General features: G+C 42.8%; 1 protein-coding gene across 4 annotated transcripts in view; it reads right to left on the reverse strand.

Annotated features, from left to right (window-relative positions):
• Window positions 1-13,072, reverse strand: part of MFAP3L (microfibril associated protein 3 like) — a 42,026-nt gene that overhangs the window by 23,738 nt on the left and 5,216 nt on the right. The window contains exon 1 of one of the 4 annotated variants that reach the window (XM_037526436.2): window positions 11,349-11,370. The exons of the other annotated variants lie outside the window; for them this stretch is intronic. The gene's annotated coding sequence lies outside the window, so the exon portion shown is untranslated. Of the gene's footprint in view, window positions 1-11,348; window positions 11,371-13,072 lie in introns of those variants that run through there. 4 annotated transcript variants of the gene reach the window in all.

The raw sequence follows: 13,072 nt of genomic DNA on the forward strand, positions 1-13,072 counted from the left end.
ACATCCCTGAGGGCTTTGCAGGACAGAGCAACAGGTTTGGATTTCATCTGACATTCACTAGAGAGATTTAAGCAAGGTAGTGATCAGAGTTATTTTTTTTTAAAGCAGCTTTACTGTATTCTAATTCACAAGCAGTAAAAAGTGCCTACCGTAGGTTTAGATTTGAATGGGTTTTGACAAATTTGTATACCCAAGTGGCTACCATGATCAGCAAGATCTAGAATGTTTCCATCACCACAAGAAATTGCCTGTGGCCTTGCTCTGGCCTTGTGTCTGGCATGAGGACAGGATTGGGACTCATATTTTTGCAATATGGATATTCAGTTGTTTCAGCACCATCTGCAGAAAAGACCATCCTTTCTACAATGGATTACTCTTGCATGCTTGTAAAAAATGAAGTGTTTACTTGTAAATTCTTTATTCTTTCCCGCTGATGTCTATCTGTATGTCACTCCCATCCTGACTGCCCTGCCTGCCTCACTTATCTTGATCTAGTTTCTGAAGTTGTCCCTGACATGTTAGATGCTCAACAAATTGTCTGCTGAATGAATGATTCTCTTTCCAAAAGCAGAAGTTATTCTAATTCTGTAGATGACAGAACTGAAGAGGTACCAGGGGTGATAAATTAGTTTCAGACCATATGTTTTATCAGAGGGAGAGAAGAGCTTTCTTAGTACCCAGACTTCCCCATGCCCCTCAGTGCCGGTTGCCTTCCTGCCCAGGAAGACCCTGGCATCAGTGGGCAGCAGGAATGGCGTGGCTGTGGAGAAAGTGCAGCCAGCCAGGCATGACACAGACTCCTCCCTGACTTTTTCTGTTCTTCGTTACTTGGCCAAACCTGTGAGAGGGAATTTGTAGAGCTCATCTTTTCAATACAGAATGGCTATTACCAGAAGGGCCTCAGGTTTTAGATGGACTGGGCCAGGCTCCTAGATCTAACCACCTTAGGGGTGAGTATTTCTGTGCCTACGAATTACAGGACATTTATTAAAGATTCATGATCAAATGTCCTGACATATAGTTCAGCCTGAGAGAGAAGAATTATCAACTGATGTATAAAAGCATCTTTCACTGAAATTTTGCTTCTCAAGTTTGTTTTTAAGTTAAATCATTTAGAAGACATACCTTGCTCTAGGTTTGTTTAATGCATTATTGACTGCCCTCCCTCTGCCAGAAGTCACTGCAAATGATTTTCAGCACAGGGCCCCATGGCATGGACTTGAGTCTGAACACGCAGCAGGCACTGTCGCTGCAACCTGAGGGCAGAGCTGGCAACACTCATCTTTTTGCTTCAGTTATATTATTTTTATTGTGGAAACAATGATTTATGACACTGTATATAATTTGGAGTTATAGGTTCACACCTCTTCCAACAGGTGGCAGCCAAAGTCCCATAATCCTCCACCGTAGTCAACTGGACCCTTTCCTCCTGCCTCCCCTCAGGTAGCTCCAGTTCCACAGTTAGATTTCTAGGGTTTTTCTTTTCTTTTTTTTTTTTTTTAAGATTTATTTATTTATTTATACAAGATCCAGGGTACAGGCCAGATTGACGGGAGAGTGAGAGGATTCACCCGAGACAGAGCGGGGAACAGAACAGGCAGACTGATGAAATACACTGCTGAGGGGAGCAGCGTGCACGGCAGGAGAGGTCTGCGTGCCATGTGGGACTCTCACTGGCCGGATGGCATTGAACCAGCGCTGCAGAGGCTGCGGACAGCTTCATAGCACAGCGCTCAACCTCCTGTGCCACCAGGGGAGGCCCTCTAGGGTTTGTTTTGGTTTATTTTTTTGTTCCTTTGTTTTGTTTCTGCATATTCCACATGTAAGTGAAATCATCTGGTATTTGTCTTTCTCCTTTGGACTTAGCTCGCATAATGCCCTCCAGTTCTACCCATGTTGTTGCAAATGGCAAAATTTTGTCTTTTTAATAGCTGAGTAGTATTTCATTGTTTGTGGATAGACAGAAGGATGGATGGATGGATGGATGGATGGATAGATAGATAGATAGATAATCACTCATCTTAACTCCCTGAAGCCTAGGGTAAGCAAATGCCTGACTAAGTATCTTTGGGGATAGAGGGGGAGTAAGAGAAAGGACAAAATGGGAGATCGGTTCTAATAAATTCACACAGTAAATACACCAAAACTTCTCCTTCCTACAGTTAGGGAGATTGCAGCAAAATGAAGATCAAACTGGGTTTTAACATCCATAAATTGAGTTGTTTTCAAACAAAGCCTAACTGCATTGGTTTTCTACTTTCAAACACACTGTGCTAACAAGAATGAAGAGAAGGGGGTACTGCTGTTCTATTACAGTTTAATAACGTCAGGAGGGGCTTTGGGCTGGCCAGATAACAACTGTCTGAAACTGCATGTAGTTCTCTTAGAGACCCTACAATGTACAGGCAGAAATGTTCATTTTTTGTATAGGAATTTCAGTTAGCAAGCTGATTCCTCCCTGCCCCCATTCTACTCCTACCCTTTCCATTAAAAAAAAAAAAATTATGAAGGAACAGAAAACCTAATGAATAATATATAGGGTATTAGTATCAAAGCACTTTTACTCTGAAATTCTGTGAATATTTATTTTTAAAATAAATTACTGCCCAGATTAACACTAATGAATTAAGAGTTTTTAACAAGACTTCACCATCTCTCATACCATGCCCTTTCCTTTTTTCCTTTACATGCTTTAGAAAAGCATTTATTATGTCTGCCAGGGGCTGGCACTGGGGGAAGGGAGTTGGGAATGCTACAGAATCTCAATGAGCCATAACCCAAGTCCATTTACAGTCTAGTTGGGAAAGATATGCAGATAATTTCAACACTTTCTGTAGGGGCTCTGAGTTTAGGAGTAAGTGGAGCAAAGGAGCACTAGAGGGTCAGATGATGTTTAGAGTAGATGTTTGTTGATTGCCTACTCGGTTTCCATTCTTGAGTCTACCTGCCTAGATTCCTTTGCAAGAACTCCCCTATTCATGGAGACCCTCCTCCTTGTCCCAGGGCTCCTGCAGCTTGTACCCAACACCTGACACTTTCCTTGGCATAAGATTGTACACTTCTTTCTGTTTTGTGTTGAGAAAACAACCTCTCAATTACAAGGGGAGCTCCTTGATAGCAGGCCCAGTAGCATATAATTCTGTAGATTTTCCTGAACACTGGGCAGCTATAGTGATGTTGAAGCCACTCGTCTGTGGAATTCAATGGCGGCTGTTTAAGAGTAAACCCACAATGAGTTGCCAGAAGAACAAGGCATCATGTCACTTTGGACATGGGGGGAATATTCTACAAATGTACTTTGTTCAGCTTGTTAGATTTTACAGACAGCATCCTGAGAAGTCCAGTTAATAACATCGTAACATTGTGAAAGACATTTCAGCCACTAAAGAATCAACCTAAGTGCTATAATCCAGCAGTTTAAAATGCACTCCTTCAAAAATATAAGAACAAAGGCCACAGATTCCAAACCAGGATTTCACAAAAGCTACAATGGAACACTGGTAAACTTCATGTGCTTGCCCATGACCTTTGGGAAAACTTTCATAGAATATGCTTTATTTTCTATAAATAAAACAAAAGGGGAAATATTTAGCAAATGTCAAATGTTCTTTCTTCAACTCGACCCCTACCCTACCTCCCAACAGTTGCATTTTATCTAAAAATGTTTAATAAAATGCATTGCTGAGTTTTACTATGTTTCTCCACCTATAATAAAACATGATCCTGACTATGTAGTTCTGGAGTTGGGAGGAAAAGGGCCTCTTGTTTAAGGGTGTTTTGAACTAAATGAATATGTATTATTGTTCCTTCTTGGCAGTGTTCACGCTGGCATTTTCTCATCAACTCTGAGGAATAATTTGCATAGTCACACCACTGGATTTTGCCACATCTATTGGGAGTCACCACTAGTTCATGGGGATAAATGATGCTAATGGTACAAGGCTGTCTTTGGTTTAAGACACATGCTTTATAGGTTTTTGCTAAGGAAGGAAAGTGCAGAAATCCCAACTTCTGGTGACATGGAGAGAGGCTCCAAAATACTCATTATATTTTTGTAATTGGTAGCCAGCTGAGGCCATTTTGTATATATTTTTGCAATTCCCTTTCCCTTATAATCAATTAAAAATATCCATTCCAGCCTTTTTTAGCAGAATTTTAAAATGGTTTTCTTTTGTAATTTTTAAGAAATAGTATAACAAAATTCTCACCGGTACATTTTTCTCCCCTAACTTTTTTTTCCAGGATTATAATATACTGAGTTTTATGTAGTTAAGGGTGATGTCTGAATACAGACTACAGGAATCCAAAGTCAAAAGGTCAAGAAATCTCTAGAACAAGACTGTTCCTGGGCAATGGTTACAGTCAAGAATCAAATCATTTAACTGTTAAATCAGTTACAGTTTATCCCAACATCCAGTCATATTTCTTTCCTCCTTCCCTTTGCATGTTCCAGAGTTTATTATATAGAGATTCTTGATGCCTCTAATTAGATAAAAATAATGCCCAATACAGATGCAAACGTGATCTGTAATTATATGAAAGTATGAAAGACCATTTTTAGTTGACTTTTAGAAGTACCCAAACAGATCAATTCAATCTAAATCAATAGGCATTAACTGAGAAATTACTCCATCCTGGGCATACAGCCAGATGTGAGTACGACAGTGAGTAAGACCTGGATCATCCAAGAATCCAGCACGGGGAAAGAGAAAAGTCAATCAACAATTATAAGACAGCCTGATAAGTGCCCCCTCAGAGAGGTGTCAAGGACCCAAGGGGGTACAAGAGAGGAGACCTAAGTGGTCTGAAAGGGCCAGGAAGAACTTTCTAAAAGAAGTGACCAATTACTTTAATTTTAAAGAAGTTTGCCAAGTGGATTAGAAGAGACAAGTGGACCCTAAAAGAGGAAAAACATATTCAAAGAAATGATGAATAAAGAGAATCTGATACAACAGGCGGAAAGTATGCACTTTAGCACCGAGAGGGGGTGTGTAGGAGGATGGTGGGGAAGGAGACTGGACTGGTAGGCTGGTCCAGGGAATGGAATACCAAGGATGGGGCGTGCTCAGAGGTTCTGCAAATGGGTGGTGATAGGGCCTGTTTTGTATTTAGCAAGATCTCCTTGTGCATAGGGTGGTGAGGATGTGGAGGTGACTAGAAACCAACTATGACATCCGGGAAGGAAAAAAAGACAGGGGATGAGATAAGGCAGAGAAGAAGGACAAATATGGGCACAGTAATTTGACTGACTCTACAGCAGGTTAAAGTTATCCCAGGCTCACAAGCAGCAGTGCCTCTGGTTATACCCACAGCTCCGAGCAAAGCAGGGAACCTGTGCCAAGAAGCAAGGCCTGGCTCTATAAGAGGAATCCACATGAATACATGATTTAGGAATTTTAACTGGTAGCTCCCTTGGGCAGCTCTGCCCACTCGCTGCTGCATTTGGAAGAAGGCCTGTCTAGGGCAGTTGCCCAGCAGAGTCCATGGTGGCGCCTGCTTGGCCTCCTAGCTTCTCCCTCCTCTCTCTGCAAGGCCTGGAAGATGGAGGAAGATGGTGTCATGATGAGCAGCAGCTGTGCCACTGAAATTTATCAATGGTCACAAATTGAGAAATTGGTGAAAATTATAAGCCTGGCTTTGGAAAGTAGCCTTAGAGGGGAAAAAAGAGATGAAGGGGAAGAGACGTGAAGGTACCCACTCTTTATTAACTATATGGCAATTCCTAGCTACTTAATGGGCAGGACAGAATTTGTTGCCACCTCAAATCTGGTGGTCTCTGTGTGACCACCAGATGAGTTCTTTAAGCTCACCGAATAATTTAAGAAGAGCTAGAACAAAAGGTCTCATTCCTATTCTATCAGCTACACGAAAGTGAAGGCCTCTACAGAATTTGATGCTGTTGTTTTCTTTTGCTACACAAAAGGGACACACTTTTCCAACCCTGATCTGTTTTGAGTCACTGTTCTTCGAACCTAAAAATGAACAGTAGGCCCAGAGATGTCATCTCTGTAATACTTTATTTTTGGTCCATAATTTTAAGAACTCATTCTTGGATCTTCATCTTATATTTTCCACATGGTATGTTAAAAAATGATACAAACTAAAGCTCTCAGAAACAGGTTTTAAAAAAGAAGCAGAGAAAAAGAATTACCTTAAGGTTTCCCCCCCACAGACATGATTACCTCTAGTCTGTCCTATATATGTGTTTACAGACTGGAATGTTAGATCTGGGAAGACCCCCATGTTTTTTTTTGGTAAACATTCTTCTTTATACAAGATGAGAAAGGGAGGCTCAGAAAGTAAGTGATCATCCAGAGTCACACAATCTAGTGGATATGGCCAGGAAAAAACTGGTTGAGACAGACAATGAGGGTTATTCTAATTATAGATCTATTTTCTAGAAGAGTTCATCTATGTTTTGGCATGTATTTTACTTCTTCAAATTCTCATTCTAAATTAAGATTAAAATAGTTTGGGGTCCAATTAATGTAAATCCTTCAGTGATCAGAAAATATTTCATCAGAAATCTGATGGTCCAGGGAATAAATTCACTGAGAAGTGAATACAAACAGGATTCATATATGGGTGGATGGGGCCTCTATGCTAACAATGAGTTAATCTCACAGTGCAAATAAAAGGCTTAGGATGCTGCTTGCATTTTCTTTAATCTCTGATACTTTCATTATATTCAACCTAAAGCTGAAGCCTTAGCTGCTTAAGTCTTTCTCTGTTTGTTTCTTCCACTATGGATATTTTCTTCCAGCATTTCTCTCCATCTTTAAAGAAACTATATCCTTTCCCCCTACTCATATGTATATGTATAGGGAGTATAGGGAGATTCAAATATTCATTCTACTCCACTTAATTTGTTATGCTACCTGCTAATTTACGATGACCACCAAATCTCAATTTTTCCTGTTTTTATTTCATCTCAGGCACACTACCTGGGAAGTTCTTGATGTACTTAGTACCTAAGTGCCTAAAGCCCAGAGTGAAGCTGGCAGGAGCTGAGTCTCTCCAGAAGCCTGGACACAGGAATGAGCTACCACTCTCCTCTGGTCTGGAAACATGGCCAAAAGAGCCCATCTATCAGGGAGGGAGATGTTTTATTGAGGTGCTGACCCCCAGCTGCCTGCCTGTAAGTCTGGGCTGGTTGGCAGGCACTGTGCAGGAAGGAGAAGCAGACACGTTCCTGCGCAGTCCACAGGCCCAGTGGTCTATAAATCAGAGCTTGTTCTCACCAAGCTTTCCTAAATATGATTCCAGGCCTAAAGCTACTGTGAATTTACATTTTCCTGCAGATTCTGGCACACTCTAAACTCGTAAGGTCTCGATAGGGAATGAGTCCTTCTCAGTCCCTGCTTGACTGTACTCATTTTCCACTGGTCAATGTAACACACTGGTCTGGAAGGGATGGGAGGGCAGTTTTTCATAGAACAATCTTATAAAGGGTAGTTGGTAGTTATGTGATGGGGCAGTGGATGGCTACTACCCTTTCTCTTTAAACCAAAGACCAATGACTACAAATCCTCACTGCACTGCCACAGGGCTAGAGGCACATCAACACCCCCAACTGGGGACTTGGAATCTTCATTTCTCTTGACAACTCACTACAGAGAGGTCAGCCCCTGCAATTTATGGGTCTAACTTTGATCATTAACACGTTTCTTGTATAACAAAATAGTGGCTGACACTCAAAGATGAGTGACTGTCCTAGGTCCCCGACATTTGCTGCTTAAAAAAAAAATTAGTTATATTGTGTGCATGGGGAACACCTAAAATAAGATTAAAATACTAAAAGTTAGGCTATTCCAATGTACTGTTCCAGCGCTTCTGAAAAGGCCTTTCCATATAGCCTCTATCAGGCTGCCTCCAGGTCGTCATTTCTGATCTCTCCAGGCCTTGTTCCTCCTGCAACCTACACTCTGGGCTCTGCTAATTCGGAATAGGCCAGGTGCACTGGAACCTTTGCTTACCATTCCTTCTAGAATGAGTCCCAAGGAAACTTCCTTTGTGACTCTCATCAGCAGGCTCTCTAGTCAGCCAGTGAAAGACAGCGTGCTCCCCACCTCTGTGGTCACCTTCCTCTACCTTCTCCTTCACTGCACCATCACCCACACTGAGAATTGAGCTGGGCCTGAGGGGCTTCTGCTGTTAACCTTGTTCACTGCTGTATCTCCGGGGTCCTGCTCATCACAAGCATCTGAATACCCACTGAACGAACTTATACTACTCTTAGCTTCTTTCCCTTAGACGTATTACTAACCTGCATGTCTCTACCAATCCTACCCATTTCAGAGATATTCTTACCTAGAAACTCTAGGTAAATATATCTTACCACAAGACTAACTTTAAAACACAACAAAGAAGTCTTTAAAGGCCAGTCTTCAGAAATGCAGCCTTTCCTACAGGAAGCCTGAGAGGCTGGTGTGCTCTCCACACAGCCCTGGTGGCAGAGGGGACAGGGGGACAGGGAAGGAGATAGCAGAAATCTGGTCTATCAGAGAGTCAGGCTGTGTGTGAGATGAATGAAGTTCACGGAGACACTTTTCTCTACATTCTTATGGCTGAAATGAACAGCAGTTGCCTACTTCGTTGGTGCTTCAAAATGTTGAAACCATCCCTCACGCCTTCTCTGGTTGTCTGATTAAGGCCATTCAGACTCACAGGGCAGGGACCAGATCACCCAGGGTTTCTTTCATCAGAATACAATTTCATCTATTTGAAAAAATATGTTCACTAACTGGAGAGGGCAGTTAAAAAGCTTTCCCTCCTTCCTCATTTATGAGCCCAGTGGAACTGGGTAATGAACATTTCTCTGCAGCACATGTGCTGCCTGTTTTTAATAGACTCTCACTAAGAACTGCATGTCAGTGAAAAACAGATCAGAAGAGATCTTGTAATTTAAATACAACCTGATTTAATTTCATTAAGAGTACAATAGTGTCCCTCACGCTATCGATTACAAAAGGTGTCTAGAGACTGATCCCCGAGCCTCACACCGCCCTGTGATACTCGCAGGCCCGTGTGGTTCTGTCCATGTTGAGTGAAAGAAGAGAGGCACATGAGTACAAGTCCCTTGCAGAACCCAGTCTTCTGACTGCCCAGTGGGACTCTTGAGGACTGTCCTCGGTCATCAGAGGTGAACACCACAGCCTGGGCATATCATCTAACCGCCAAAAACATCCAAATGATCATCGTTATTACTTGTATAGAATAATTTAAAAATATTGCTATTATTTTAAAAGTTATTATTTACACATTTTCTACCTACAAGAACTTCTTATTAGAATTGGATTGGATCTGGATAATGTTCCAGCTGACTTCGGGGACTATCCTGAGATGATCTCCCCCTAAAATGAAGGGGTTTTAGTTTGACAATATGGAAAATTATCTTCACTAAACAAAAACAACAGATGATGATGAACATACGGATTCAATGGTTTCCACACAATTTTTGTAACAGCCCTGCCAGGCTGAGCACACTTTGCAGGTACCCTGTTTTTTTTTAAATATTTATTTATTTATTCATACAAGAATTGGGGTGTAGGCCAGAGTTGCAGGGAGAGGTTTCACCAGACAGAGTGGGGAGCAGAACAGGCAGATCTACTGAAATACACTGCTGAGGGGAACAGCGGGCGAGGCAGGAGAGGGCTGCTGCACCATGTGGGTTGCTCCCTGGCTGGCTGGGGATCGAACTCGTGCTAAAGTGGCTAGCAATAGCCTGATAGCACTGTCTTTAATCCCTGCGCCACCAGGGAGGCCCACTTTGCAGATGTTCTTAACGATTTCTCAGCTGGGCAGTGAGATTCAGTCCAGTGACAAAAAAACAATTAGGAGCCAAGCACATCAATTAAACTGAATGCAAAGTATTTGTGAGGCCACTATTATCAGTTTAGTATCAATTGCTGTGGGAATTAAAAAAAGTAAGACCAGGTATTAACCCATAGGGTCTTTAGAATCTTGTGATAGCTGCATACAAAGCAATATACAATTTGGCGCTGAAGAGAGTAAATACCAAAGAATTCAGAGACGTGCTGGCTGGAAAGGTCATTTTCCCAGGGCTTGGCCAAGTCCTAGAGGATGAGTAAAAGAGACAGGGCAGTTTTCCCAGCTGTAGTAAATGGCTCAGTTTAGGTTACCAGGGTGGGAATAGACATTGCCTGCCAGCTAAAAGTGAAAATCTGTTATAGCATATTCATTTGTGGCTTTAGGATGGTAACATTCTGACACACACTTTGCCAAGACATCTTGTCTTCTGCAATTTCCTGTAATGACACACATCTCGATGGCAGAGGCGACCACACACCTCGCTCTCAGCTGTAACCTACTGGGACCACCGTCCTACAGGCGGCCATTGTTGTCTGAACAAGTTGAGTGACAAGTGACTGCATGTTTTCGCAAGCTCTTGCAGAGGTTCTGCTGTGCATACCCATTTCTAGAACTCTGGGATATTAAGTCATTCCCCACAAATGCTGTTTTCTATAATGGCCTTTTAGAGAAATGATAATGAGGACTTTGAGTTGAATGATCTACTAACTCAAGCCCCAGTAAAAGAAGGGGGGTTGGCCATACCTGGATGTAGGGATGAGATGCTTTACAAAGGCAAGACGGAGTCAAAAATCTCCAGGTCCAGGGAGACAACCTCAAGCAAAGGACTGGTAATACTCAAATGTTTTCTGGAAATTCATTTCAAGTGTCTCCTCAAAAGGGTTTTAAGGTGAAGAATAACAAGTTACCTTTAGGAAATCTACTAACAGATAGACCCACTCAGAGACCATGGAATCTAGGGTCCAAACCTAGGCCATCCCTCCAACTTGGGGAAGATAGTGAAGGAAAAGAACAGAACAGGGTAAGAGCAGAAGTACAGGCATGACCAGTGACAGGGCAATGCAGCCCAGTGCATGGCTTTAGTAGGCTGGCAGAAATTTACTGAAGGAATTTGACAATAGCTGCTGTAAGGAGGCTCAAAGGTTATAGTAAGTTTAAGCACCCCAGGTATCTTGGGCTGAAAAGACCTGGAAGAATGTCCATGGTATAGATTGGAATCAAACACTAATCAGTTTTCTGGGCCCCCCCCTGGTGGTGCAGCGGTTGAGTGCTGGGCTGTGAGGCTGCCTGCAGCCTCTGCAGCGCCAGTTTGTTCCCTGGGCACTGGCGAGGGTCCCACAAAAAAACAAAAAAAAACAAAAAAAAACAAAAAAACCCAAACAATAATCAGTTTTCAGTCAAATACCTGCTTCTTCTCCTCCCCCCTCCTCACCTAAGATCTCTTCTCCCGCCCCCCTGCCATGATCAGGGAAAGTGGGTTTCACATCTGTAAGAAAGCACAGCTGCTATGCACCTACCTACTTCTTTACAGGGGAGTCTGCGCTCTGGGAAGAAAGGAGTTAGTTGGTCAATTTCAGATGGGCCACACTGCCACAAATAGTACACGCTCTTGCCAGTTTTAAGAGGTGCAGAACCAGGAACAGGTGCATCCCATCTTAAAGAGGTGCTGCTTTAACGAACCAATGAGAGTGATTTGATATTCTCCCAGCCTGTGCCCTACAGCCCTGTCTGAACGGGGTGGGCTCCATGGATGGGTAATTCAGGAGCACTTTACTCCAACCCATTTTTTTTCCTTAGGGAGTAAAGCCTTCCCTTACTCTCTTCCTGACACCATCAGCCAACTCAAATTCTCCATGGAAGGAAAATGTTGGGATTATGTTTAAACATCTGTTCAGCAAGCTTCCTTTTTCCCACTGATTACAAAGAATCAACTTCAGCTCAGCCTCTAAAAGAATGACCTTCTAGCCCTAGAATTAGGGAAGTCGTCTGCCCTACACCAATTTCCTTTCAGTCTCATTAGCAAAAGCTTCTGTCCAAAAACTGGAGAACCTGTGGGGAATTAATTCCTTCTTTCTTTGAAGATCTCTTAAAAGTCTGTGGCCTGTGATGATCAAATGCTGACTTCCTATCTCACACACAGCTCCGTGGATGGGCTTGCCTGCCCCTTCTCTGCTTTCAGTCCTTCTGATTAAGCACATGAGGTGGAGGTTGGTCTCTGCTGTTGCAGTTTTGTACTCAGTAGGAAAGTCCTTGAGAGCTGTGCTTGGCATGTAATCCCTTGAACGGGGGAAAGCTTCTGCCCTTCTGCAGTGCCTGACAGATAATCCACTACATGGGAACTGTTTAAGATGCTTCCTTTCTACCCTGCCCACGAACTGCCGAGTTCCTGGTTTGTCCCTGGTTTACATGCGCTTCCTCTCTGACCCCCTTCATGACAGACACCTTCCTAGTCAGCCTGCCTCTAGTCTCACCTGCCTCCAATCCACATACTGTGTTGTTGCTGAATCAGCTGATTCTAAAAGTTCTGAGTTAAAACATACTCCATGTCTTCACTTTGTCAGTATGATAAAGCCAAATCCTTGTGGGGACACACTCAATCCTTCATGGTCTGGCTCCTACCCACCTCTTTGCCCTCATTTCTGGAGTGCTGCCTTCTCCTCCCCCTTCAAGTACCTTTCCTGCACTCCTTGTAACCCCCAAAGCCCTCCATGCCTCCAGCCCTGATGCCTTCCACAAACTGGCACAGCTGGCAAACCCTTACTCAGCCTTTAGGTCTTGGTTCAAAAGCCTCCAGGATTCCCTGTAGCCCAGACGTTCCTTTTCTCTCTGTCCTCTACCCATAAGTTCATTGTTTCATTGCAATTGTCTTTTTGCACATCTGTCCCTCCAAGAGAATATAAACTCTCGGGTTATCACTAGTCATTCAATGAATCAGTGAGTTACTGGATGAATGGATTAGGGGCTTATCTGAAGATAAGGATTTGGAGACATAGTATATGGGTGAGTGACAGGGTCATGAGAAAAACTCCATAGCCCAGTGGGCCACAAGTTAAGGTTAGAACCCAGGCAAAGACAAACTCTCGGAGAAAGAGTCATAAAGAAAAAACATGGGGTGAACTGAGGGCACATGTCCCAGAGACCAAGGCAGATATTCTAGGAAGACAGAACAGTTTACATGGAGCACCTCCTTTACAGTGGAAAATAATAATTACTGCGTCATTACATAAGGAAGTCCGCGTAC

This window comes from Talpa occidentalis, unplaced genomic scaffold, assembly GCF_014898055.3.
Source record: "Talpa occidentalis isolate TD23 unplaced genomic scaffold, MPIMG_talOcc4v2.1 talOcc4.4, whole genome shotgun sequence".
Lineage (NCBI taxonomy): Eukaryota > Metazoa > Chordata > Mammalia > Eulipotyphla > Talpidae > Talpa > Talpa occidentalis.